Source organism: Rhineura floridana, chromosome 1 (genome assembly GCF_030035675.1).
Source record: "Rhineura floridana isolate rRhiFlo1 chromosome 1, rRhiFlo1.hap2, whole genome shotgun sequence".
In the NCBI taxonomy this organism is placed as follows: domain Eukaryota; kingdom Metazoa; phylum Chordata; class Lepidosauria; order Squamata; family Rhineuridae; genus Rhineura; species Rhineura floridana.
The window spans coordinates 150,225,742-150,246,873 of NC_084480.1; the positions used below are offsets into that span (position 1 = coordinate 150,225,742).

The 21,132-nt window shown below is 43.9% G+C and overlaps 1 protein-coding gene across 5 annotated transcripts in view; it reads left to right on the top strand.

Annotated features, from left to right (window-relative positions):
- The window catches only part of LOC133389569 (ephrin type-B receptor 5), a 214,905-nt gene that overhangs the window by 15,987 nt on the left and 177,786 nt on the right, over window positions 1–21,132 (top strand). Inside the window, exon 1 of one of the 5 annotated variants that reach the window (XM_061637507.1) lies at window positions 16,389–16,458. The exons of the other annotated variants lie outside the window; for them this stretch is intronic. The gene's annotated coding sequence lies outside the window, so the exon portion shown is untranslated. Of the gene's footprint in view, window positions 1–16,388; window positions 16,459–21,132 lie in introns of those variants that run through there. 5 annotated transcript variants of the gene reach the window in all.

Genomic DNA, 21,132 nt, shown 5'->3' on the forward strand with positions numbered 1-21,132 from the left:
AGTTGGGATGCATTGCCAAGATTAATCCAATTCGGCTGTCTGTGGCTGTTGACTTAAAACCATCCCTTTAGATAAATGTTCATCATGCCTCTTATGAAAATGTCTCCGCCAAACCAAAGCAGACACAACTAGGAAACTTTCTTTGGCAGCTTGTTTAATTGTCCAGTTGTTACAGGGAGCACTTCTCTCTCTTGCCCAGCTTTAATCTGTGTAGCTGCAATGTGAACAAGTCGCTTCTTGTCTTTCCATGAGTAGGCCTCTTGGAGGCGATTGTTCTACATTTTTGGCAGCTTTGTAGATATTTGAAAACGGCTAGCATATGCTTTCTTTATTTTTTCCTCACTCCCCCCTTCCAATTGCCTTAATATGCTGTTTTATCATCTTTCTTTCCCTCCCTCCCTCCTTTGTCTGAATTATCTCAGTTCATTTGTATCTTAAAAAAAAACAGGGTGATCAACAGTGTCGATGAGTGATGACTCAAGACTTTTTGACACCTGAGGTGGAAAACAGGGGTGTAGTCATCTGGGGTCTCAGGGGATCTTAGACCCCTTACTTTTTTGGGACCAGGGTCTCTATGTTTCCAGCATCCTACGAGCCAATCAGCATGAAAGGGAAGCATGTTGGTCACTGAAAAGAGTCTTTTAACATGCGTCCTTGTCCTTTCCTGCTGATTGAAGCCAGAGTGAAAGGAGGTGAGTCAGCCACTGAGAAGACTCTTCTCAGTAGTTAACACTCTCCCCTTTCATGCTTGTCGGCTGCTAGGGACATCAGTTGTTGTGGGAGAAGGCATTAACAAGGATTTCATTCTCAACCCAGCAGCCCCTCCCCCCCAAAAAAGGATGGGAGGGGGCGTGCACATCTGTATTTGCCACTACATTAGCGGTGGAAAATCCAAGTGACCCTCACTGTTCCCTACATGAACATGAGGGTACAGCTCACCAGGAAGTTTTCTTCGGCTTATGCATTTGCTTTTCATTCCAATGAGGCTTGTGCAAGAGAACTGCCCTGTTGGCTTATGCCATACAGATCAGTGTTCTTCCTCTCACTGCGTTGTCTTTAATGGTGCTCCCCAGATCTTCTGCTTAAGGTGGCTGGTAGCCTCCGCCAAGCACAGTACTCCAGCTGAAGGCAACCTTGCTGCCAAGTCAGAGCGATGTTGTCACTCCCTGTGACTTTAATCCAGGGCTTCTGCTATCACGTGTCATTGCGGATGAGCTTTTTCGTTGCAGTGGAGTCATACTTCCGATTCCTATATAGATTGTGAACCAGTGTAGCCCTTTCATCATTGTTAGAGCCTAGTCGGGTATGCCATTTTGTTCCAATGCATTTGCTTCATTTCAATATATTATTAAGGTATGGCTAGGTCAGAGGTTCCCAAACTGTGATCGGTGAGCTTCACTCAGGTGGTCCGAGGCACGTCCACGTTAAACGTTCATATTGATTTTTAATTGTATTTTATTGCTTCTTTTATTTCTTATATTGCATTGCATTGTATTACAATTTGAATTCTATGGAATGCAAGTTGTGATACAATAAAATAGAATATCAGAAATAAAAGAAACACTAAAATTGCAGTTCAAAATCATACAGCATCTAGCATAGCACATTACAATTGCTACAACAGTGCACCAAGACCATCAGCAATTTTCAAGAGGCCCATGGGGGGGAAAGTGTGGGAACCACTGGCCTAGCTTGAGCCCATAAAACAAACCTTGCTGGATGAGATCAAAGGTCTGTTTAGTCTAGCATACGACTCTCACAATGGCTACGCAGATTCTTCTGGGAAGCCCCTCCAACTTGTGTATTGTGGGGAGGAGTGTCTATTCTCTACACCAGGCATAGCAAACCTGATGCCCTCCAGGTGTTTTGGACTCCAGCTCCTATCAGCCCCAGCCAGCATGGCCAATGGCCAGGGATGATGGGAGTTGGAGTCCAACAACATCTGGAGGGTACCATGTTGGCTCCCCCTGCTCTAGTCACCAGGGCCAGAGGCCAGAAGTATATTTGGCAGCATGAGCAAATCTTTCATATGTGACCTGAGTAGATTTTCACCGGGATGCTACACTGAAGGATGGAATCACTCTCTGGCTTGCAATTATAGAGACAGTTTCCTTTCCTTTCCTTTTTATGAATGAAAGTGGGCACAGTTTTAGTTACATCATGATGAATATTTGAATAGGCCACCAGGTGCCTGGTGTAATTGCCTTGTGAACAAGATGTGACACCCTGGTCACCTGTTGGCCATTTGGATTTATTGTTCAACCCAGTGCTGCAATTTCTCAAGATCAGTGGCAATTTTATAGCATTTACATTGTTTCTAGAATCAGAGCATACTTCTTGCTCAGAAACAGAGTTATTGAACAAGGACTGCAATCAGGACAGATTTCTATAAAACGCTTCCATGTGGCAATGGCTCTACGAGGTGGCCTTAATGTATGAGAGCCACTCACAGATCACTTCGACAGGCTCTTTACCCCTGCCAATCACTTATGGGAGCGTGCAGCACCGGCATGCAAGACCTTCATGTAACCCTCATGGAGGGGTGGGAGAGACTCTTATACATTATCATCAGGGCTATATGTAGTCTCTGCTTAAAAAACAAACAAAATTCTGTACCCAGGCAATCCAAATGCTGTGCTAAAAAGAGCTGAATTCTTACTAAGTTATGCAAAAGTACATAGTTTCTCCTTGTTGAATCATTTATCTGTAAATTTTACTCTTTGAATAGAACTATATTTGCTTCTGCTAATCCTGGAGTAGGGTGTGAGTGGTTAACCGTACTGAAGCCCTGCCCTTTGTTCATGAGAAATCCTAGTCCATATACTGTCAAGAAAACCTTTAAGGGCTAGAAACTTGCTCTCTCCAGGAAATTGAATTCTGAGCTCCATAATCTCATTTTGCCTTTCTGCAACATTACAGTATATAAACAGCCATGATTATGATCGCCACACAGAACTGTTACCATGCGGAAATGTTTCCATCAGCTGCCACGTGGAGGATGTAATGTGAGAACTAGACTGGAGAGTCATTGTTTACTAATCCCTTTATTTACTGAGTCACATTATTTACTAATCTTTGGGTGTTACTTTCCAACTATTAAAGGGGGAGAATTAGGTGACTTTGGCACAATTTGTTCCTCATAAAGGCCATGTTGGCTCTTAGTAATTATAATAGATGAGATGTATCTGGTTGTTTTACCACATTTTTATAATAACCTAAGAGATAAATGTTAAGCCACTAGGTCTATAATTCCCCATATATTTTCCCTGTTTCCTTAGAGGCGATTCCTGTTCACCACATGAAAGTAGACAAGCTTGCAATAATGTGTTTGCAGTATTACAAGTTTGCACTAATACGATCACTACTTTTGTAAAAATCTAAAAGAAGAAGATACTGAATATTGGTTTCTTAGTCTTCTTTTTCTTTACTCCTCTAAAATGTTAACTCCTGAACTTCCTTATTATGGTCCCTACGGGCTGTTGCAGACATAGACGGGCATATCCCTTGATGACTCATTCCTTGCTGGTTTGCATCTGACTGCCATTGTAGACAGGGCTGTGGAGTCGGAGTCATGGAGTCGGAGTTGGAAGCAATTTTGGGTGGAGTTGGAGTTGGTAGAAATGTACCAACTCCAACTCCGGCTTCAAAATAAAATCAATAATTTATTTATTTTTTGTTTTAATGTATTTTAAGGTCTTTTTATGATGTCTTAAAGTGTTTTTAGCGTTTCTGTTTGCCGCCCTGGGCTCCTGTTGGGAGGAAGGGTGGGATATAAATCAAATAATAAATAAATAATATACATTTGCCATTTATGAAGGAGTCGGAATTGGACAGTAGAAAAATAGAGGAGCTGGAGTCGGAGTCGAAGGTTTGATGTACCGACTCCACAGCCCTGACTGTAGAGCATTGTATTTGAGATTATGTGAGGTGACATGGAAATTATATTTATGGCATATGAGCAATAATACCTCTTTTGCACACATGTGTGACATGGCCCTTATCTCTTCTTGATTGCAACCTCATTTGCTAGTTTAGTTTAAAGTGGCAGTGGGGCTACTCTCCTGGTCCCTCTGCTGTGGTTGCTCCTGCCCCCTGGCATCTCCATGTTGAGCATGGATGTTTGTGAAGATGGGTGAAAAAATTAAACAAATACTAATAATGATAAGAATGTAAACTCATTTTTGGTAGAGCCATCAGGTACTTGATACAGTTGTATGAAGGCCAGAGGTAGCTAGTTGGCTATTCCTACTCTAAGGAGTAAAAGGTAAGAGTTCTAACTTGGACCAGGGTATCAAGGAGGCTGCCTCCCTCTTAAAGCTCTAAACAAGTTGGGGGATACCTAGCAGACTGCTTCCCCCAAGGTGAGCTTTAAGATTTTCTGAGGAGATCTGGTTGCTACTTGGTGAGTGACAGTAATGAGTTTTAAATGCCTTTAAAGACATATTTGTTTACCCAGTTTTTCCTGGACTTGGATTCCTAATTTTAAATTTATATTTAAATTATTCTTCCTTGCACTGCTCAGTTTCATATATGATGTACACTTTTATTCAGTTTTTACTTAGTTGTTAGAAAGATTCATGCGAATGTGGTTGCTGAATTTTTTTATTGATTAATAACGATTTTTCCTGACTATCTTATGTAAGCTGCTTAGAGTTTGTTTAAAAAACTTTTAAAAGCAGTATATAAATCAAATAAGTCAGGGTGTGCAAAGTCCTCACTGCTGCTTCCGCTTTACTGAAAAGCTACTTTGTTTGGGATGCTTATCAGCAAAAGTGTGTGCGTGAGGTGAGAGGTAAGGATTTTCCAAATGGGTTGTTCTGCATGTTCCCTTGGATTATATTACTCTACATAGATTCCTGTTGAAAGGCAGAGACCAGATTTAATGATACTTCTTGTTTTGGTTCTTTTTGCACATGACCTTTCCCTTGGTTTTTTTGTTTTTTAATTGTCTGGCTTCCTATTCAGTTGGATGTTGGGCTGTTGCTTGCCATTGGGGTGTATTGTCTGACATCTTTCCTTATTGCTTCTGTATAGTTCCAGATTGTTGCTCATTGTGCACTTCTTGTGCACCACTATCTTGCTTGACAGACCAACCTACGCTGTTGCTTTGGTAGACGAGGTTACTGTGGTGCCATCCCTATTCTGTGAAATAGGTATAAAAAGTACTGTGGACTGTTGCTTTGGTCAACCAGCCTGTTACATGTCCTGTTCATTTCTGTCAAACAGGCATAATTGTGAGATATCATAGACACACTTTTCTTTTTTTTGTGGTACTACAATAACTATTTGGAAACCTGTTATAGTTGAGAGATGCTTCTCTGTAACTACAGACACACAATTTTCAATCTGGAAAACAAATAATGTACGTTTGTTGCATCCTTGGTAAGAACAAGGATCAGATCTCAGTTAAAAGGGATAAACTCTGGCGCAAGATTCATTTGAAACAACCTTTTAGAAAATGAATTAATGTGCATAGGAATGTTTTCTTTCTTTTTCCCCAGCAAAGATAATCTCGGCTGTTGAAATCTTGATGAGGAGTACTCTCCCACCAACATATTAGCATTTTGAGAGGGGATTTCTCAGTTGATAGCCTTTGCACAGACCTTGGAATTCCTCCAGAGCCTAGATGGGTGATGGCAAAGATTTTACTTTACAAATTCTACTTATATTTTCAGGTCTGTGAAATTGGTGTGCATTTTGAAATGTTCACCTATTAGAGGCAAGGCCCCAGAGTAAAGATGAGTTTCATTTTTAAAAATGTTTCCTCCCAACTGCTTCTGTGCCCAGAATGTTGGCCAGAATGAAATTCTGTGCACATAAAGAGTAGCTCATTGGTGGAAGGCACCTTCCTAACCTGCAGCCTAAAAAGGGCTCCAGCCCACCAAAAGCTTTGCCACTTGATTCTGTTGATTGTATAAACTGGGCCTTGGACAGCTGGGCTCCTCTCTTGCATCGAGCCATGAATGAAGTCTTACCAATTAACAAGGTGTAAATGGTTTGTCTGAGGGTTGTTTGTGATTCCAAAGGGACACCTGCTTACTCTTTTGCACACGTTAGTGCAGAGGTTCATTCCCTTTAGTGTGCACAAAATGCTGCTCTGTACTGTTGCCTCTCCAACAAGATATGCACCTCTTTGTCTGGGGAACTCGGTTGCCTGTAGCTTGTTAACCTCCTATGGCTTTTCACATCCTCTCCCTTCCCCCCCTTCTCTGTATGCTCCCCATCTGGGAAGGTCACACAGAATTGATTCAGGGCAAGATTGCTCCAACACGTTCTTTATGCAGCACCTGCTCATTACACCTTCCCCACCATCCTCCTTGTCGTCGCTTGTTCTCCCAGAATGACAGGCGTTTCTGAACGTGCATGGCCCTTGATACAATACCCCCTTCACATCTTCCCCACCAGAGAGAAATCCATCCTGTTGCAATTATAAATGCACGGCTAAGGCTGCCTGGTCAACTCCCATGCCTCACGACCGTTACTTTTAAGTACTTGCTATCGAATTGAGTGGGATAGTTTTGTATATTTGTATTAGGGCTGCGACCTAATCAGCTACAGTTTTCATTGATTAATTTGTGAGGGGCCAGATTTTAGTTGCTGGAACTGCAAGTATGGGCACGCATTTGTCTTTTGAGATTATTTTGGATCAGGTGTGTAATTGGTGATGGTTGGGTTTGAGTGGTTGGGTCACAAATCAAGGGCACACTTTATCCCTTGAGGCAATTTTGGTTCTGCTGTGTTATGGAACAAGAGAAAATCTTGCCATCATTGACACAACCATGAATTCTGCAGTGTATCAGAAGATTCTAGAGAAGAATATCAGGCCATCTATCTGAAAGTTGAATTGAACCAAAAGTGGCTCATGTAACACGACAGTGATCCCAAACATGCAAGCAGATCTGCCAAAGAATGGCTACGGAAGAAGAAATTTCATGTGTTAGAATGGCCTACTCAAAGTCCGGATCCAAACCCCATTGAAATGTTGTGGCAGGACGTGAAGTGAGCTGTTCATGCAAGGAAGCCCTCAAATGTCACTGAGTTGGAGCAATTCTGTAAGGAGAATGGGCCAAAATTCCTCGAAACCGATGTGAGAGATTAACAGTTACAAGCTTACTTGAAGTCTTTGCTGCTCAACGGGGTGCCACCAGGTACTGAATCTGAAGTTTCACATACTTTTTCACACATAGATATTGATTGTTGAATCAGTTGTGGATACATAAATGTTGAAAATTCATCATGTTTGTGTGTTATTTGTTTAATCAGGTTATCTGTTGTTCTTATCTAGGATTATGGGGTTAGATTAAGATCTATTAACATTTTAGGTTGAAAATATGTAACGGTTCTAAGGGGTTCACATACTTTTTCTCACTACTATATAACACGCTGTCTGTAAAGTCATATATGTCTCCATGGTTCTTCCTTATACATAGAAAAGGAACCTATAACTCAGCATTTGATAGATGGTCACAATTAATTTTTAAAAGCTATGCTTGCAATCTCTTTTAAAAAGATATTGATTTTAAAAAATCTGATTTACATTTTTTTTTTTTAAAAAAACGAACCTATCTTTGATCTTGGGAGAAAATTGCCAGTGGGAGGGGCCAGTTTGACCTTGATTGCATCCCTCTTGACTAAGTAAGAAGGACCAAACTGAATTAGTTCTGCCCAAGTGATGCCTGTATTCATATGCTCAATGGCGGTGTGAGCTCTCGCAACAAGGAAACAGCTCCTGTGTTGCAGCGATAAGTGTGAGTGGGGCCTCAGTTTACTCAAGAAAAATCAGTGGCAAATGTGTTTACCCACCTATACTTGAAATTATTGCTGATCCTTATTTTATAAAATGAAAATGGACTGCCTTCAAGTCAATCCTGATTTATGGCTACCCTATGAAGGGGGCTTACTAAGTCCTCCCCAGCTGGCTAAGGCCCGCTCAGTGATACATCAAAAAACCTGTTGGGAGTTCTCTGATGTTTAGCTGGTACTGGGCAAAATTTTGTGTAAGCTTAGAAAACAGGCACTTGGAGTGGTTGATTGTATTTTTGAAATCTACCTCTAAGTGAATAAAATTAGCACAGCTGAGTGAAGTTGCTTGAGGGGACATTTCTTTCTGCTTCTTTGCTACTCTGCTGCATCTGTGCCTTGTATCTTTATTCTGAACTGTGCTGACAGGAAAGTGGTATTCTGTAAAAAATATTTTACAGCGAGACAAAACAAAAGGACACTGTAAACTGGAATAGCAGACAAAATAAATTGTGATTTAGGTTGTTCTCTGTGACTTTCCTTTCCTTTTCCTGTTCTTTACCTGCTTAACTGTTCCACCCATGTTCACAGTGGCTCTCTCCAGACATCATGGAGCTGATTGCCAAACCATGGTCTTGTGATTAGGAATGGCTTTGTGGGTTTTGTGCTTCTCCCCTTGCCTCTTCCTTCTTTGAGAAGGGTTTGCTGTGTTTTGTCTGAATCCAGCAAACAATGTTTGCCACTAACTATAGTTTGCCTCCAATCCTTGGATTGAAACCGACCTTGAAATCCAGATTGGTGACAAACCGTGATTAATGGTGGCCATGTTGTTGTTGTTATGTGCCTTCAAGTCAATTATGACTTATGGCGACCCTATGAATCAGCAACCTCCAGTAGCATCTGTTATAAACCACCGTGTTCAGATCTTGTAAGTTCAGGTCTGTGGCTTCCTTTATGGAATCAATCCATTTCTGCTGTTTGCTGCTTTGGGTTGCTGTCTTTTGAGACAGCTGAAGTCCCTGGTACTGCAAGGTCTAGGATGCCCTGCCTGACCCTTGCTCCAGAGAGAGGCTGCAGTTAATCACGCAACCTCTTGCATCAGCCCCTGGCTGGGTCAGGAGATATAAAAGCCCAGCTGCCCTTGGACAGTGGGTGTGCTGCCAGGGGGGTTGCCACCAAAGGAGTGACACCAAAGGGGATTGCCCCTTGGGGAGTCCCGAGGTTGAGGGCACTACACTTTTCTATTTCTCTCTTGGTGTGGTGTAGTGGTTAAGGTGTTGGACTATGACCTGGGAGACCAGGGTTTGAATCCCCACACAGCCATGAAGCTCACTGGGTGACCTTGGGCCAGTCACTGCCTCTCAGCCTCATGAAAACCCTATTCCTAGGGTCGCCATAAGTTGGGATCAACTTGAAGGCAGTCCATTTCCATATTGTTTTCCTAACCAATCTGGAGATTGGGTAGTGGGGAGGGTGTGTGGCTCATGTGTAGTTCCTGCACAGGGTGAGAGCCTGTGCAGTTAACAGAATGATAGGAAAAAGTCGCCAGATACCTTCAGAGTGAGAGTTTGTAACTGGCAGAAGGCTGGCCCTCCCTGGATGTGAGACAGAGGGGGAATAGATGTTCCCTGTGTGAAAAATATTGAGTGGGTCTTACTGTTCCTAATTCTTGCAGAGGCCTACTGGCAGAGCTTGGAAGATTACTTTTAAAAAGTAATAAATTACAGTTACAGTTACATGGCCCCAAAAGTAGCAATTACCGTTACAATTGCAATTGCTCTGCAAGTAACTGATTACTATACTTTTTCTCAAAAGTAATCACTATAGTTACATTTCAGTTACTTTAAAAAAAAACCCTACAAGGTGCTGGCGTTGGCTGCTGCACATCTAAGTAGCCTAAAACATTAAAAATAAACACATACAGACAGAGGTAGTAGAATAATTATTTTTATCCATAAGATAGCAATGGTGGTCTCTCCACTGGTAAGGGAGGTGGGGAGGGAGGCAGAGGCCACAACTCAGATCTTTGAACGTCAAATCAAGTGCAACCCCTCCCACTCAGCTAGCCAGCATAATCTCTCTCACTTAACTACCTCCCAGACCCTGCCCTGCCACCAACTAAGGGACACTCACCCAAGCAAACATTTTCCCCTGAGATGCAGAAAAAGTTAAAATACTGCAAATGCAGCACAGTAGGCAGAGAGGGTGGTGGAGGCCACTTTGTGTGCCAAGTGCAAACACAGTATGTACACACACGCACACCACATTGTCATCTTTCACCTCCACAGTTCTTTATCTCCATTCTGCTTCTGCCTCCTTTACCCATGTTCTTGCCCTCTGGCTCCTTTTTGCCTCCACTCCATTTTTTAAAACAATTATTTTCTCCACTCCACCCCATCTCACTCTCCACCTCCTCCCTTGTCACCTCCTACCCACTCACAGATCATGACAATAATGAAAGTTAAAGAGGAAAGCACAAAAGCAGGACTACAGCTGAACATCAAGAAGACTAAAATAATGACAACAAAAGATTTATGTAACTTTAAAGTTGACAATGAGGACTTTGAACTTGTCAGGGATTAGCTGCACAGTCATTAACCAAAATGGAGACAATAGTCAAGAAATTAGAAGAAGGCTAGGACTGGGGAGTGCAGCTATGAAAGAACTAGAAAAGGTCCTCAAATGCAAAGATGTATCACTGAACACTAAAGTGAGGATCATTCAGACCATGGTATTCCTGATCTCTATGTATGGATGTGAAAGTTGGACAGTGAAAAAGGCAAGAGAAAAATCAACTCATTTGAAATGTGGTGTTGGAGGAAAACTTTGTGCATACCATGGACTGTGAAAAAGACAAATAATTGGGTGTCAGAACAAATTAATCCAGTACCGTCACTAGAAGCTAAAATGATGAAACTGAGGTTATCATACTTTGGACACATCATGAGAAGACATGATTCACTAGAAAACCCAATAATGCTGGGGAAAACAGCAGGGAGTAGAAAAAGAGGAAGGCCAAACAAGAGATGGATTGATTTCATAAAGGAAGCCACAGACCTGGACGTACAAGATCTGAACAGGGTAGTTCATGACAGATGCTCTTGGAGGCCTCTGATTCATAGGGTCGCCATAAGTCGTAATCGACTAGAAGGCACATACAACAATGGTTTGCAACAGGAGTAAACATTCAGTTGTACATGGTAATACTGGAATGCAGCTCAGCCAGTGCAGATCATAATTCTTGGAGGGCTCTTGTTTCTGCCTATCTGTTTGTCATTAGAAGAAGGTTGCTTGATCTCTAGACCCACTGTTGTTGCCACCTTTATGGACTGCACTGTGGAATTTTGGCTAAGTATCTTCATAACTGCGCTGACTTTTCCCCACCACCACCCTGATCACAAACAAGGGCTGCTAGCTGTTTCTATAACCAGTTTTGGTTCACCCCGATTCTTCTGCATCTGATGCTTTACACAGGAGGAATCAAATGGGAAACACACACAACCCAAACTCAGCTGGGTTGCACCATTTATTTTTCAAATTTATGTCCCACCCTTCCTCCTAAAGGGCAGCAAACAACAAGCAATGAAACAATACCAATATCTTACAAACAATTCCAATAGAGATGCAGACTGGGATAAAGGTCTCTGCCTAAAAGGCTTAAAAGCTGTACAAGGTCTTAGGAACAAGGTTCCACCTAGAGTGTCCAATGCCTTCCAAACAAATAATTTTAGATAGAAAGAGTCAATTTAAATTTACCTATTCCATTCTCCCCCGCCCCTGTGCTCCTTGCTTGCATGATGTTTGGAAGAAGCAGAGTTAAAGATAAGTGACCCAACTTTGCCAAAATGACCAATTTTTGGCCAGAGCTGTTTCAGACTCAGTTTGATTAATCTAGATTTATGCACAGTGATTAAAACAGAGCGCATTTCTAGACACAGAGATCATACACAGTTATGAACAAAAATGCATGTCAGTGTGCATGCCTCTTCCTTACTCCCAAAGCCATAGTATTGGGGCTGCTGTTGCTAACCCTATGCACTTGACAGTCTCATAACTGCTCTGGGGTGACTCTTAGCTCTCACAAACAAGAACAAAACAAGTGACAATTCATGAGAATAGTATAGCATGTGTTTATTATTTTATTTTACTGCAACATTTCTACTTCACTTTTCCCATACCAGTCTTCAAGAAGGCTTACAAAATGCAGTGAAAATTAAAACAATGGGTGGTATCCAATACTGGTCATATTCAGGTCAGACCTATTGAAGTTCATAGATATGAAGTTCACAGAACTTTGGTCTATTAATTTAAATATTTGGTCTATTCTGAGTAGGACTAGTATCGGATACAATCCCCTGACACTAAGGGCTCATCCAGATGACTGCAAAATGTGTGACACGCTCGCTATGTGTGTTCATTATTTTTCGGTCGTCCAAATGATGTCTTGCACTGTTTCGCATTTTCACGGGTTAAATCCACTCCTTGCAATACCGGCAAAAATGCAATTTGCTGTTTAAAATCGGGAATCATCTGCTGTGCCTTCAGGAGTTAGGATGCAATACCACGGACTTTACAGCTGATGGGCAGTTCTTGGGCGTTTCCCCTTGCCCCTTCTCCTCATTCCAGCCAATCATGTATCTGCACTTTTGCGCATGTGCGAGAATAAGCCCGGGAAAATTGAACCAATCATCGCAATGGTGAGGTGTTGGGGGGGGGTCTGCAACTACTGCACAGATGCATTTTATTTTTTGCCAGTCTGCAAACTGGGCAGCCGCTCTGGGTGAGATCTGAATGCACAGCAAGCGAGAAAGGGGGGATGGTCGGTTTCAGCCTGCCTCCGAAAGCCTTGTCAATTTCATTCTACTTGCTGGGGTTTTTGCTTCAAATCAGAAAAGCATGCATTCCTTTAAGTGTAATATCGCAAATGCAAACAAGAAAAGGGCTTCTGGTCAGTTTCAAGCCTGCTCCAGAAAGCTTTGTCAATTTCATTCTCCTTGGGAAGGAAAGGGAGAAGGAGGGTGTGTGTGACACATTTCTTGCTTTTTTGGAGAAATAAGTGCAATTGCCAGAGTGTGTATCTCCTTAAGTATCAATAAAGGCAGAAAAACATACATTCGTTTAAGTGTAATATCCCAAATACAAATAAGAAAAGGGCTGCTGGTCGCTTTCATGCCTGCTCCGGAAAGCTTTGTTAATTTCATTCTCTGTGGGAAGGAAAGGGAGAAAGAGGGGGTGTGACACCTTTCTTGCTTTTTTGGAGAAATAAGTGCAATTGCCAGCATGTGTATCTCCTTAAATATCAATAAAGGCAGAAAAGCATACATTCGTTTAAGCGTAATATCGCAAATACAAACAAGGCAGGCGTGAAACCAACCAGCAGCCTTTCCTTCCAAGGCGAGAACTCCTTTACAGGCCATATTGTGCTTCGTTGCAAAGGGGGACAGGAGCATACGTAATTTTTTTGCTGACCAATTGGTTGATAGGGGGAGGTTTTAGAGGCGGAGCTTGGAAAAAGCGAAAAGATGTAGGGGTCTTACCACTGCGGGTGCGGGTGCAAAAAAGCATTTTTTTTAATTGTGAAAGAGCGAACTAAAAGGCAAAATGAGGACTATCAGATGACAAACCAAATATGGAAACCGTGGATTATCCCGCTCCGTTTGGATAAGCCCTACGACAACAACGCAAAAAGCAATACAGAACAAAAACTAGCAGAACCACATGGATTTTAAAAGGGAGAGGAGGCTACAGGCAGGAGAGGGGAGAGGCAGCGGCAGGCGGGAGGGGGGAGATAGCGACAGGCGGAGGGGAGAGGCGGCGACAGGCGGAGGGGAGAGGAGGCGGCAGGCAGAGGGGAGAGGAGGCGGCAGGAGGGAAGGGGGTGGCAGGACGAGCGGTGGGGGCACACACACCATCGTCACTCACCTCAGCTCTTCATCTCTTCATCTGCATTCTGCTTCTGCCTTCTTCATCCTTGTGCTCCGGCACGGTCTGGCTCTCCACTTCCTCCCTCGTGCCTCCTAACACAGAGCACGAGGGAAGAGCAACACTGTGCAGAAGCCCAGTGTGAGGCACATGTCTTTTGTCCACCAATCACAGGAGCAGACTTCCCCTGTTTCCCCCCCCCCCAGTAACGTCCAAATGTAACGCTGGAAACGTTAGTTACAGCTGAAAAGTAATGAAATTACCACTCTTTGTGTTACAAGCAAAATGTAACGAAGTTACCCACTCGTTACTCAAAAAAGTAATAAATTTCAAGTATCTCATTATTTGTAATGAGTTACTTCCAAGCTCTGCCTACTGGGATAATTGGCTGAGGTAGGTTTTGTTGGTGGGCTCTTGTTGGGTCCATATCAGGTGTTTATGATGAGTCTTACTAAGGAGGGACATGGGTGATGCCACCCAAATTTTGGTGATCATGGGTAGAGGGAAGTATAGCCATGGGGAGGTGGTGAATTACCATAGAAGACAAGGGCAAGGCTATCTATGCCTTATTTCTTGCTGCCACTCCTCTCATGGATGGGTTCCTCGTTACTCTTCTGCTATGCTCACTAGCCTGTGTGTGTTGTTTAATGCCAGATCAGTACACAATAAGACCACACTCATCCATGATTTGATAGGCCTGTGGGACTGATTGCCACCCCCAGTTTGGCAACTGAATGCATGACATCTGAGTTAAGAAATGTCTTGTAAAAGAAAGTAGAAGATAGTTACTGGGCTTGATTGGTTTCAGTACAGTGTGTGTGTGTGTGTGTGTGTGTGAGAGAGAGAGTGAGTGAGTGAGAGTGAGAGGGGGAGAGGGGGAGAGGGGGAGAGTGAGAGTGAGAGTGAGAGTGAGAGTGCGTGCGTGAGAGAATGCGTGCGTGAGAGAGTGCGTGCGTGAGAGAGTGAGAGAGAGAGTGCGTGCGTGAGAGAGTGCGTGCGTGAGAGAGTGCGTGCGTGAGAGAGTGAGAGAGAGAGTGCGTGCGTGAGAGAGTGAGAGAGAGAGTGCGTGCGTGAGAGAGTGCGTGCGTGAGAGAGTGAGAGAGAGAGTGCGTGCGTGAGAGAGTGCGTGCGTGAGAGAGTGAGAGAGAGAGTGCGTGCGTGAGAGAGTGCGTGCGTGAGAGAGTGAGAGAGAGAGTGAGAGAGTGCGTGCGTGCGTGAGAGAGAGAGAGAGAGAGTGAGAGAGAGAGTGCGTGCGTGCGTGAGAGAGAGAGTGCGTGCGTGAGAGAGTGCGTGCGTGCGTGAGAGAGAGAGAGAGAGAGTGAGAGAGTGCGTGCGTGCGTGAGAGAGAGAGAGAGTGCGTGCGTGAGAGAGAGAGTGCGTGCGTGAGAGAGTGCGTGCGTGAGAGAGTGCGTGCGTGCGTGCGTGAGAGAGAGAGAGAGAGAGAGTGAGAGAGTGCGTGCGTGCGTGCGTGAGAGAGAGAGAGAGAGAGTGAGAGAGAGAGTGCGTGCGTGAGAGAGAGAGTGCGTGCGTGAGAGAGAGAGTGCGTGCGTGAGAGAGAGAGAGAGAGTGCGTGCGTGAGAGAGAGTGCGTGCGTGAGAGTGAGTGAGTGAGAGAGAGAGAGAGTGCGTGCGTGAGAGAGAGAGAGAGAGAGTGCGTGCGTGAGAGAGAGAGTGCGTGCGTGAGAGAGAGAGAGTGCGTGCGTGAGAGAGAGAGAGTGAGTGAGTGAGTGAGTGAGTGAGTGAGTGAGTGAGTGAGTGAGTGAGTGAGAGAGTGAGAGAGTGAGAGAGTGAGAGAGTGAGAGAGTGAGAGAGTGAGAGAGTGAGAGAGTGAGAGAGTGAGAGAGTGAGAGAGTGAGAGAGTGAGAGAGTGAGAGAGTGAGTGAGTGAGTGAGTGAGAGAGTGAGAGAGTGAGAGAGTGAGAGAGAGTGTGTGAGAGAGTGTGTGAGAGAGTGTGTGAGAGAGTGTGAGAGAGAGTGCGTGCGTGAGAGAGAGAGTGCGTGCGTGAGAGAGAGAGAGTGCGTGCGTGAGAGAGAGAGAGTGAGTGAGTGAGTGAGTGAGTGAGTGAGTGAGTGAGTGAGTGAGAGAGTGAGAGAGTGAGAGAGTGAGAGAGTGAGAGAGTGAGAGAGTGAGAGAGTGAGAGAGTGAGAGAGTGAGAGAGTGAGAGAGTGAGAGAGTGAGAGAGTGAGAGAGTGAGTGAGAGAGAGTGAGAGAGAGGTGAGAGAGTGAGAGAGAGTGAGAGAGAGAGAGAGTGTGTGTGTGTGTGTGTGTGAGTGGTTTTTAACAACAAACTTAACTTTCTCCTTTTATTTGCAACCTGACAAACTAACTCTGGGCTCTGTGCAACATGTGCTGTTCCAGTTCTTTGAACACTGGTGTTTGTATACAAGCCCTATTGGATTCAGTTGGACCTAAGCCAAGGTAACTGTGCAGGGAGTCACATAGTCCATGAAAGCATTGCAAGTTGGCACCTGTTCATCTCTAATGCTTCTATATACTCTCTGCTTGTTGCCGGAGCAATTAGTGTAGTTTGTGTGACCATCACAAGATACTGGTTAACAGAATGTGCTGTGAGCCAGAAGTCTCGGGTTTAAATCTCAGTTTTGCCATGAACTCAGCAGGTAGCCTTGGGCAAGCCATTATTCTCTTGGCAATCCCTTTCTGTAAAATGAAGATAAATTAACCCAGTATTGTGTTAGTCAGAGAACGGTCTGAAGGTTCCTGGTACAGTTCTGCTGCTAAAGTTAAGCAGCAGATATGCCCTGATATCTGCTTGGACTGTCTGCTCTGAGCACCTTGGGTGAGTATTTGTGTAAATAAGGAATAAATAGAACCACCTTTTTTTTTTTTGCTGCCCTGCCTGATTGTCTAGAAAAGATTGTTACTAGGTAATAGACTGCTTTAGACAAAACTGCTTTAATACAGTTATGAGTAAGTAAACTTGGCTCCTGTTTCAGCTAAAGTAAAAGCTCCCAGTGTCAGGCAGCTTTCAATCATAGCATCCTTCATTTAAAAATGAAACACTGGGACTGCACAGGGAAATACAAATAAGTAGTTGTTGCCTGAGAGTTTGCTGCCCCTTGCTCTTTGCTGGGCTGCTATAATGTCATGCCACGCTCACAAATGTTCTAACTGTTGAGGAAAAGCACTCTGGTTGCATCATGTTGACAAATAGTGCTGCTTTGGTGGAAGAAGAAGATAATTGGCTTCGGAGGAAAACCTTAAAATGTATTAGGGTGGCTCTCTGCACTTTTCCAGGAAGGGACCAAAGAGAAGAATTGAGGGAGACGAGGAGCTGGAAAACCCATTGGCAAGAAGGCCCCAAAGGTAGAATAAGTGGGGTAGAGACCGAATGACCGAAGAAAGGTGACAGAGGAAACTGTGGGCCAAAACACGTTGGCCCCTGGGGAAAACCACCAGAAAAGGCAGAAAGTTGAGACAACGAGAAGCGGAGGATGATTGAGGGAGTGATGCGGCCAACTGGAGAGAGGTTCTGGAGGAAAACCTCTGGCAGAGCCTAGGAAAATAATAGCGGCTATATTATTTGTGATGAATGGAGAGCTGAGAAAGTGATCAAGGTAATTTTTTTGGGGGGGGGATGGGAGCATTTGACTGCTAGTCTCCTGTATCTAAGCTTAATTGTTGCATGCCTCAGTCCACATTAACAATGATGAATTAGGAGTTTAGAGAAGAGCAACAGAAGCTATTAATGGGTTGCAAAGGATTGATGAGGCACACCGCTAAAGGGATGGCAGATACTGGCAAAATGATGACTAAAGAGAACACTTACAAGTGTCTGGAGAGTGTAAAATGATGGAGAAGGAGAGATTCCCCATCCCCACCCTGAGCTGATGTAAGCTTTTGATAGCTGAGATGCATTTTTTCTCAATTAAAACTAAAAACATCCTGCGTTCTTTCATCTCAAAAAGTTAACTTTTAGAGTGTTTAAGAGTATAAATTTTCCACCCACTATGTTTTTGGGGCAGTTGTTGATTTTGATATACCTAGAGCAGTGACACATACAGAGATCCCATAGGTAATTCTTAAAGGGGTAATTCTGCTACTGCCTCTTGATTGAATGCTTGCAACTGATACAGAGAAATGGCAAAATTATCCACTCCCCTCCAGCAGGATACTGATTTGGAAAGAGGTGCGACGATCTCAGGGATTTGTGCAGAGGCAGAGCACGCATCTTTCTCTGAAGATGGGCACTTTAGTCTCGCAGGAACTTAACAGCACACCATTTGGGAATTCATGGTCTAAGTGGCATAGGGGTAAGAAAAGATTACTGAGGCAAGCAGCTTTCTGCTTGGAGGTAATAATGAGAGCCCATTTGCTTGACTTATTTCTATGTTAGCTGCACATACTGATACAGAGATTTGTCTTCATTTGGCTTGAGGATACATGTGAAGGAGTCTGAAAAAGATGTTGTGAGGCGTCCTTCCCTGGCTCTCCCTGTCAGGTTCCTACCTGCGCGTGGTTACTGCCTGTCTCTAGGCACCACCAGGGACTCCACCAGTCCGGACCGCACTCTCTTATGGTTTACCTCCCCGCTCTAGCACAGATCTCAACAGATCCCCCTGCTAGGCAACCACCAGTAACGTCCCAATACTAGTATTCCCAGAGACTCTGAATACTGGTATTGTTATTCTCTTCACCACTGCCACCATTTGTTACAGTTCCCCTTCAGCCTTGGTCATTACCTTACCCTCCCTTCTGGTCTGTGAAACCCCAGCCAAGGATCAGGCCTTTGGTAAACCAAATTAAGTATTTATTACAGATAACAAAGCTAACAAGATTAACAAGATTTCTTCTTAAGGCACATAAGCATATGGTTTTACTCAATACTAATCCGAACTCCACCTCCCTCCTTCTTCACGCTCTCCTGGCAAACAACTCTCTCAAACCCCACCAAGCAATCCACTCTTTCTCTTCTCCCCCCCGATTCCACTCTCACTCTTCCTTTTATACATTCAGCCATTTTAAACACTCAGCCAATCATCTCGCATTCTACTGCCCATTCACTCCCCCTCTTTCACTCCACTTACCATGTATCTTCTAAAACAACAACACTTACCATATATACATTAATATAGGAACATCACATGTGGTGTCAGTAGCGGTGGGATACGAACAACAGAGAAACCAGATACAGTGGTGTGGCAAACAGAAATAACAAAACAAGATTTCTTGTGAGAGTGACTGGCAAAGAGTGTGTGGCAAAGAGTGAGTGAACTCAAACACCATGGCTGAATACATAAAAATGAAAAGAGAGGAGCTGGTGGAGAAGCGCATAACATTCAATTTACCTCATGAGGGTAAAGGGGTAGATGAATTGAGGGTAGCACTTATAGGATTTGCAACTGCCCAGCAAAAACAACCTGTCAGAGAAGAGACCCCAGAAGGATATTTAAGCAATCTCGCTTATATAGAGTACTTGAGAGAGAAGTTAAGATGGGAGGCTGATGAGAAAGAAAAGCAGCGGGTCTTTGAGGCTGAGGAAAAAGATAAACAGCGGGAGTTGGAAGCTGAGAGATTGAGGATGGAAGGTGCAGAGAAGGAAAAACAGAGGGAGTTGGAAATTGAGAGAATGAGATTGGGGTTTGAGGAGAGGGAGAAGCAACGAGCATTGGATGCTGAATTACAAGTAGAAAAGTTAAAATTTGATAGAGAGAAATTTCACTCTGAGGAGGCAAGGAAAGAGAGAGATGGAGCAAAAATAAAAATTACTCCAAAGGACTTTGCTGTCTATGAGCCTGGTCAAGATCCTCAAATTTACCTCAGCACCTTTGAAAAAGCAGCTCAGTTGTGGGGGCTACCTGAAGATAAATACATGCAGTATTTATCAAACCTGATTAAAGGGGAATTGGCTGAGGTATACCAATATTTCCCCTCAGACAGGCCCGTCACCTATGCTGAATTCAAAGAAGCAGTGTTTAAAAGATTCAGACTGGGGCCTGATTATTTTAGAAAGCTTTTCAGAAACTGCCAGATACAGACAGGGAGGTCTTTTGTGGAACTGGGAGCAAAGTTGATGGATATATTTGGAAAGTGGATGAGTAGTGCCAAAGCTCAGTCAGTGGAAGAGGTGAAAAGCCTCATGATACTGGATCAATTATACCATCAGTTACCACCAGAAATAAGGCTCCTGGTCAAAGACCGTTCCCCTACATCTGTGCAGGAGGCCGCAGAGATGGCGGATCACTTCGCCTCTAATAGAACTGGCTGGGTGGGGAAAACATCAAGAGAGTTTAAACCCAGACCATATAGTGCTGGCAGAAGGGATGTGGTACCACAGCGAGTGAGTCCTCCATTAAAATCTGAAGGGCACAGGACACCCCAGAGTGGATCTGTGTACCCTAAAAGTGAGGAGAAATTATGCTACAAATGTGGTAGACCGGGGCACCTACATTTTCAATGTGAGGTTACCAACCCCATTAGTAATCCTGCTCAGACAAGGGCAGTGAAAACAGAGCCCAAGGCTTTAGAAACAGCGAAAAAGGTTCAGTTTTGCCAGATAAACTGGACAGAAGTAACAGACCTTGATTCAAGTAAGAGAGAGCGGTCCGGACTGGTGGAGTCCCTGGTGGTGCCTAGTGACAGGCAGTAGCCACGTGCAGGTAGGAACCTGACAGGGAGAGCCAGGGAAGGACGCCTCACAGATGTCAACTAAACAGTTTCTCTCTCCCTCCCCCCCCCTTTAACTCATCAGCATCAGTGTGAAGGAGAGGCTTCTATGCCTGTAGAAAATTTGCCTGGACTCATCCCAGATCTTGCTGGAATCAGCACAGACTTTTGCCTGGGGGAAGTGGGGGTCCCTTTATACCTTGCATTCTTATGTAAGTACAGTCTCTTGGCTTTCAATCCAAATGTGGCTGTTGATAGGACAAACAGGTCCCCAACAACTCCCATGAAATATAGATGAACTTGTGATTGTGCAGGCAGCAACACGGGCTCTGAGATTTATGTGTTATTGCTTCCAGCTCCAGCACTAAAAATAACCCAAACACATCAGAAAGTGATGCTACAAAACTGAAATATTTATTTGACATTCCTGCCCACTGGCCTCAGCTGCCAACATACTGATTGTACCTTACTTATGGAAGCATCTAGCTGGAAAGCAGAATTTTGGAAGAGAAGACTGCGTACACACTAACCTGCTTGTAGTGGATAATTGTAGTTTTTTCTCAATCTGGAATCATTAATTCTCATCCTCAACATGCTGCTTTCAATCTAGATTGATTCTAGATCCTGCTGTCCACAAGGGTGTGTGTGTTTCTTGATCCACATTTGAAAACCCTCCCCTTGCTTAGGTTATCCATGGCTTTTTCTCCCTGCACATGCCCCAGGTAAATGAAGAATGAGGTGACTGCAGTCTTAGGCGGGTGTGGATAGCCCTCCCCACCAGTTGCCAGGACCACCTACATCTGTTTTATCTGTTTTCTTTTTTAAATGATTTTATTTATGTACACAA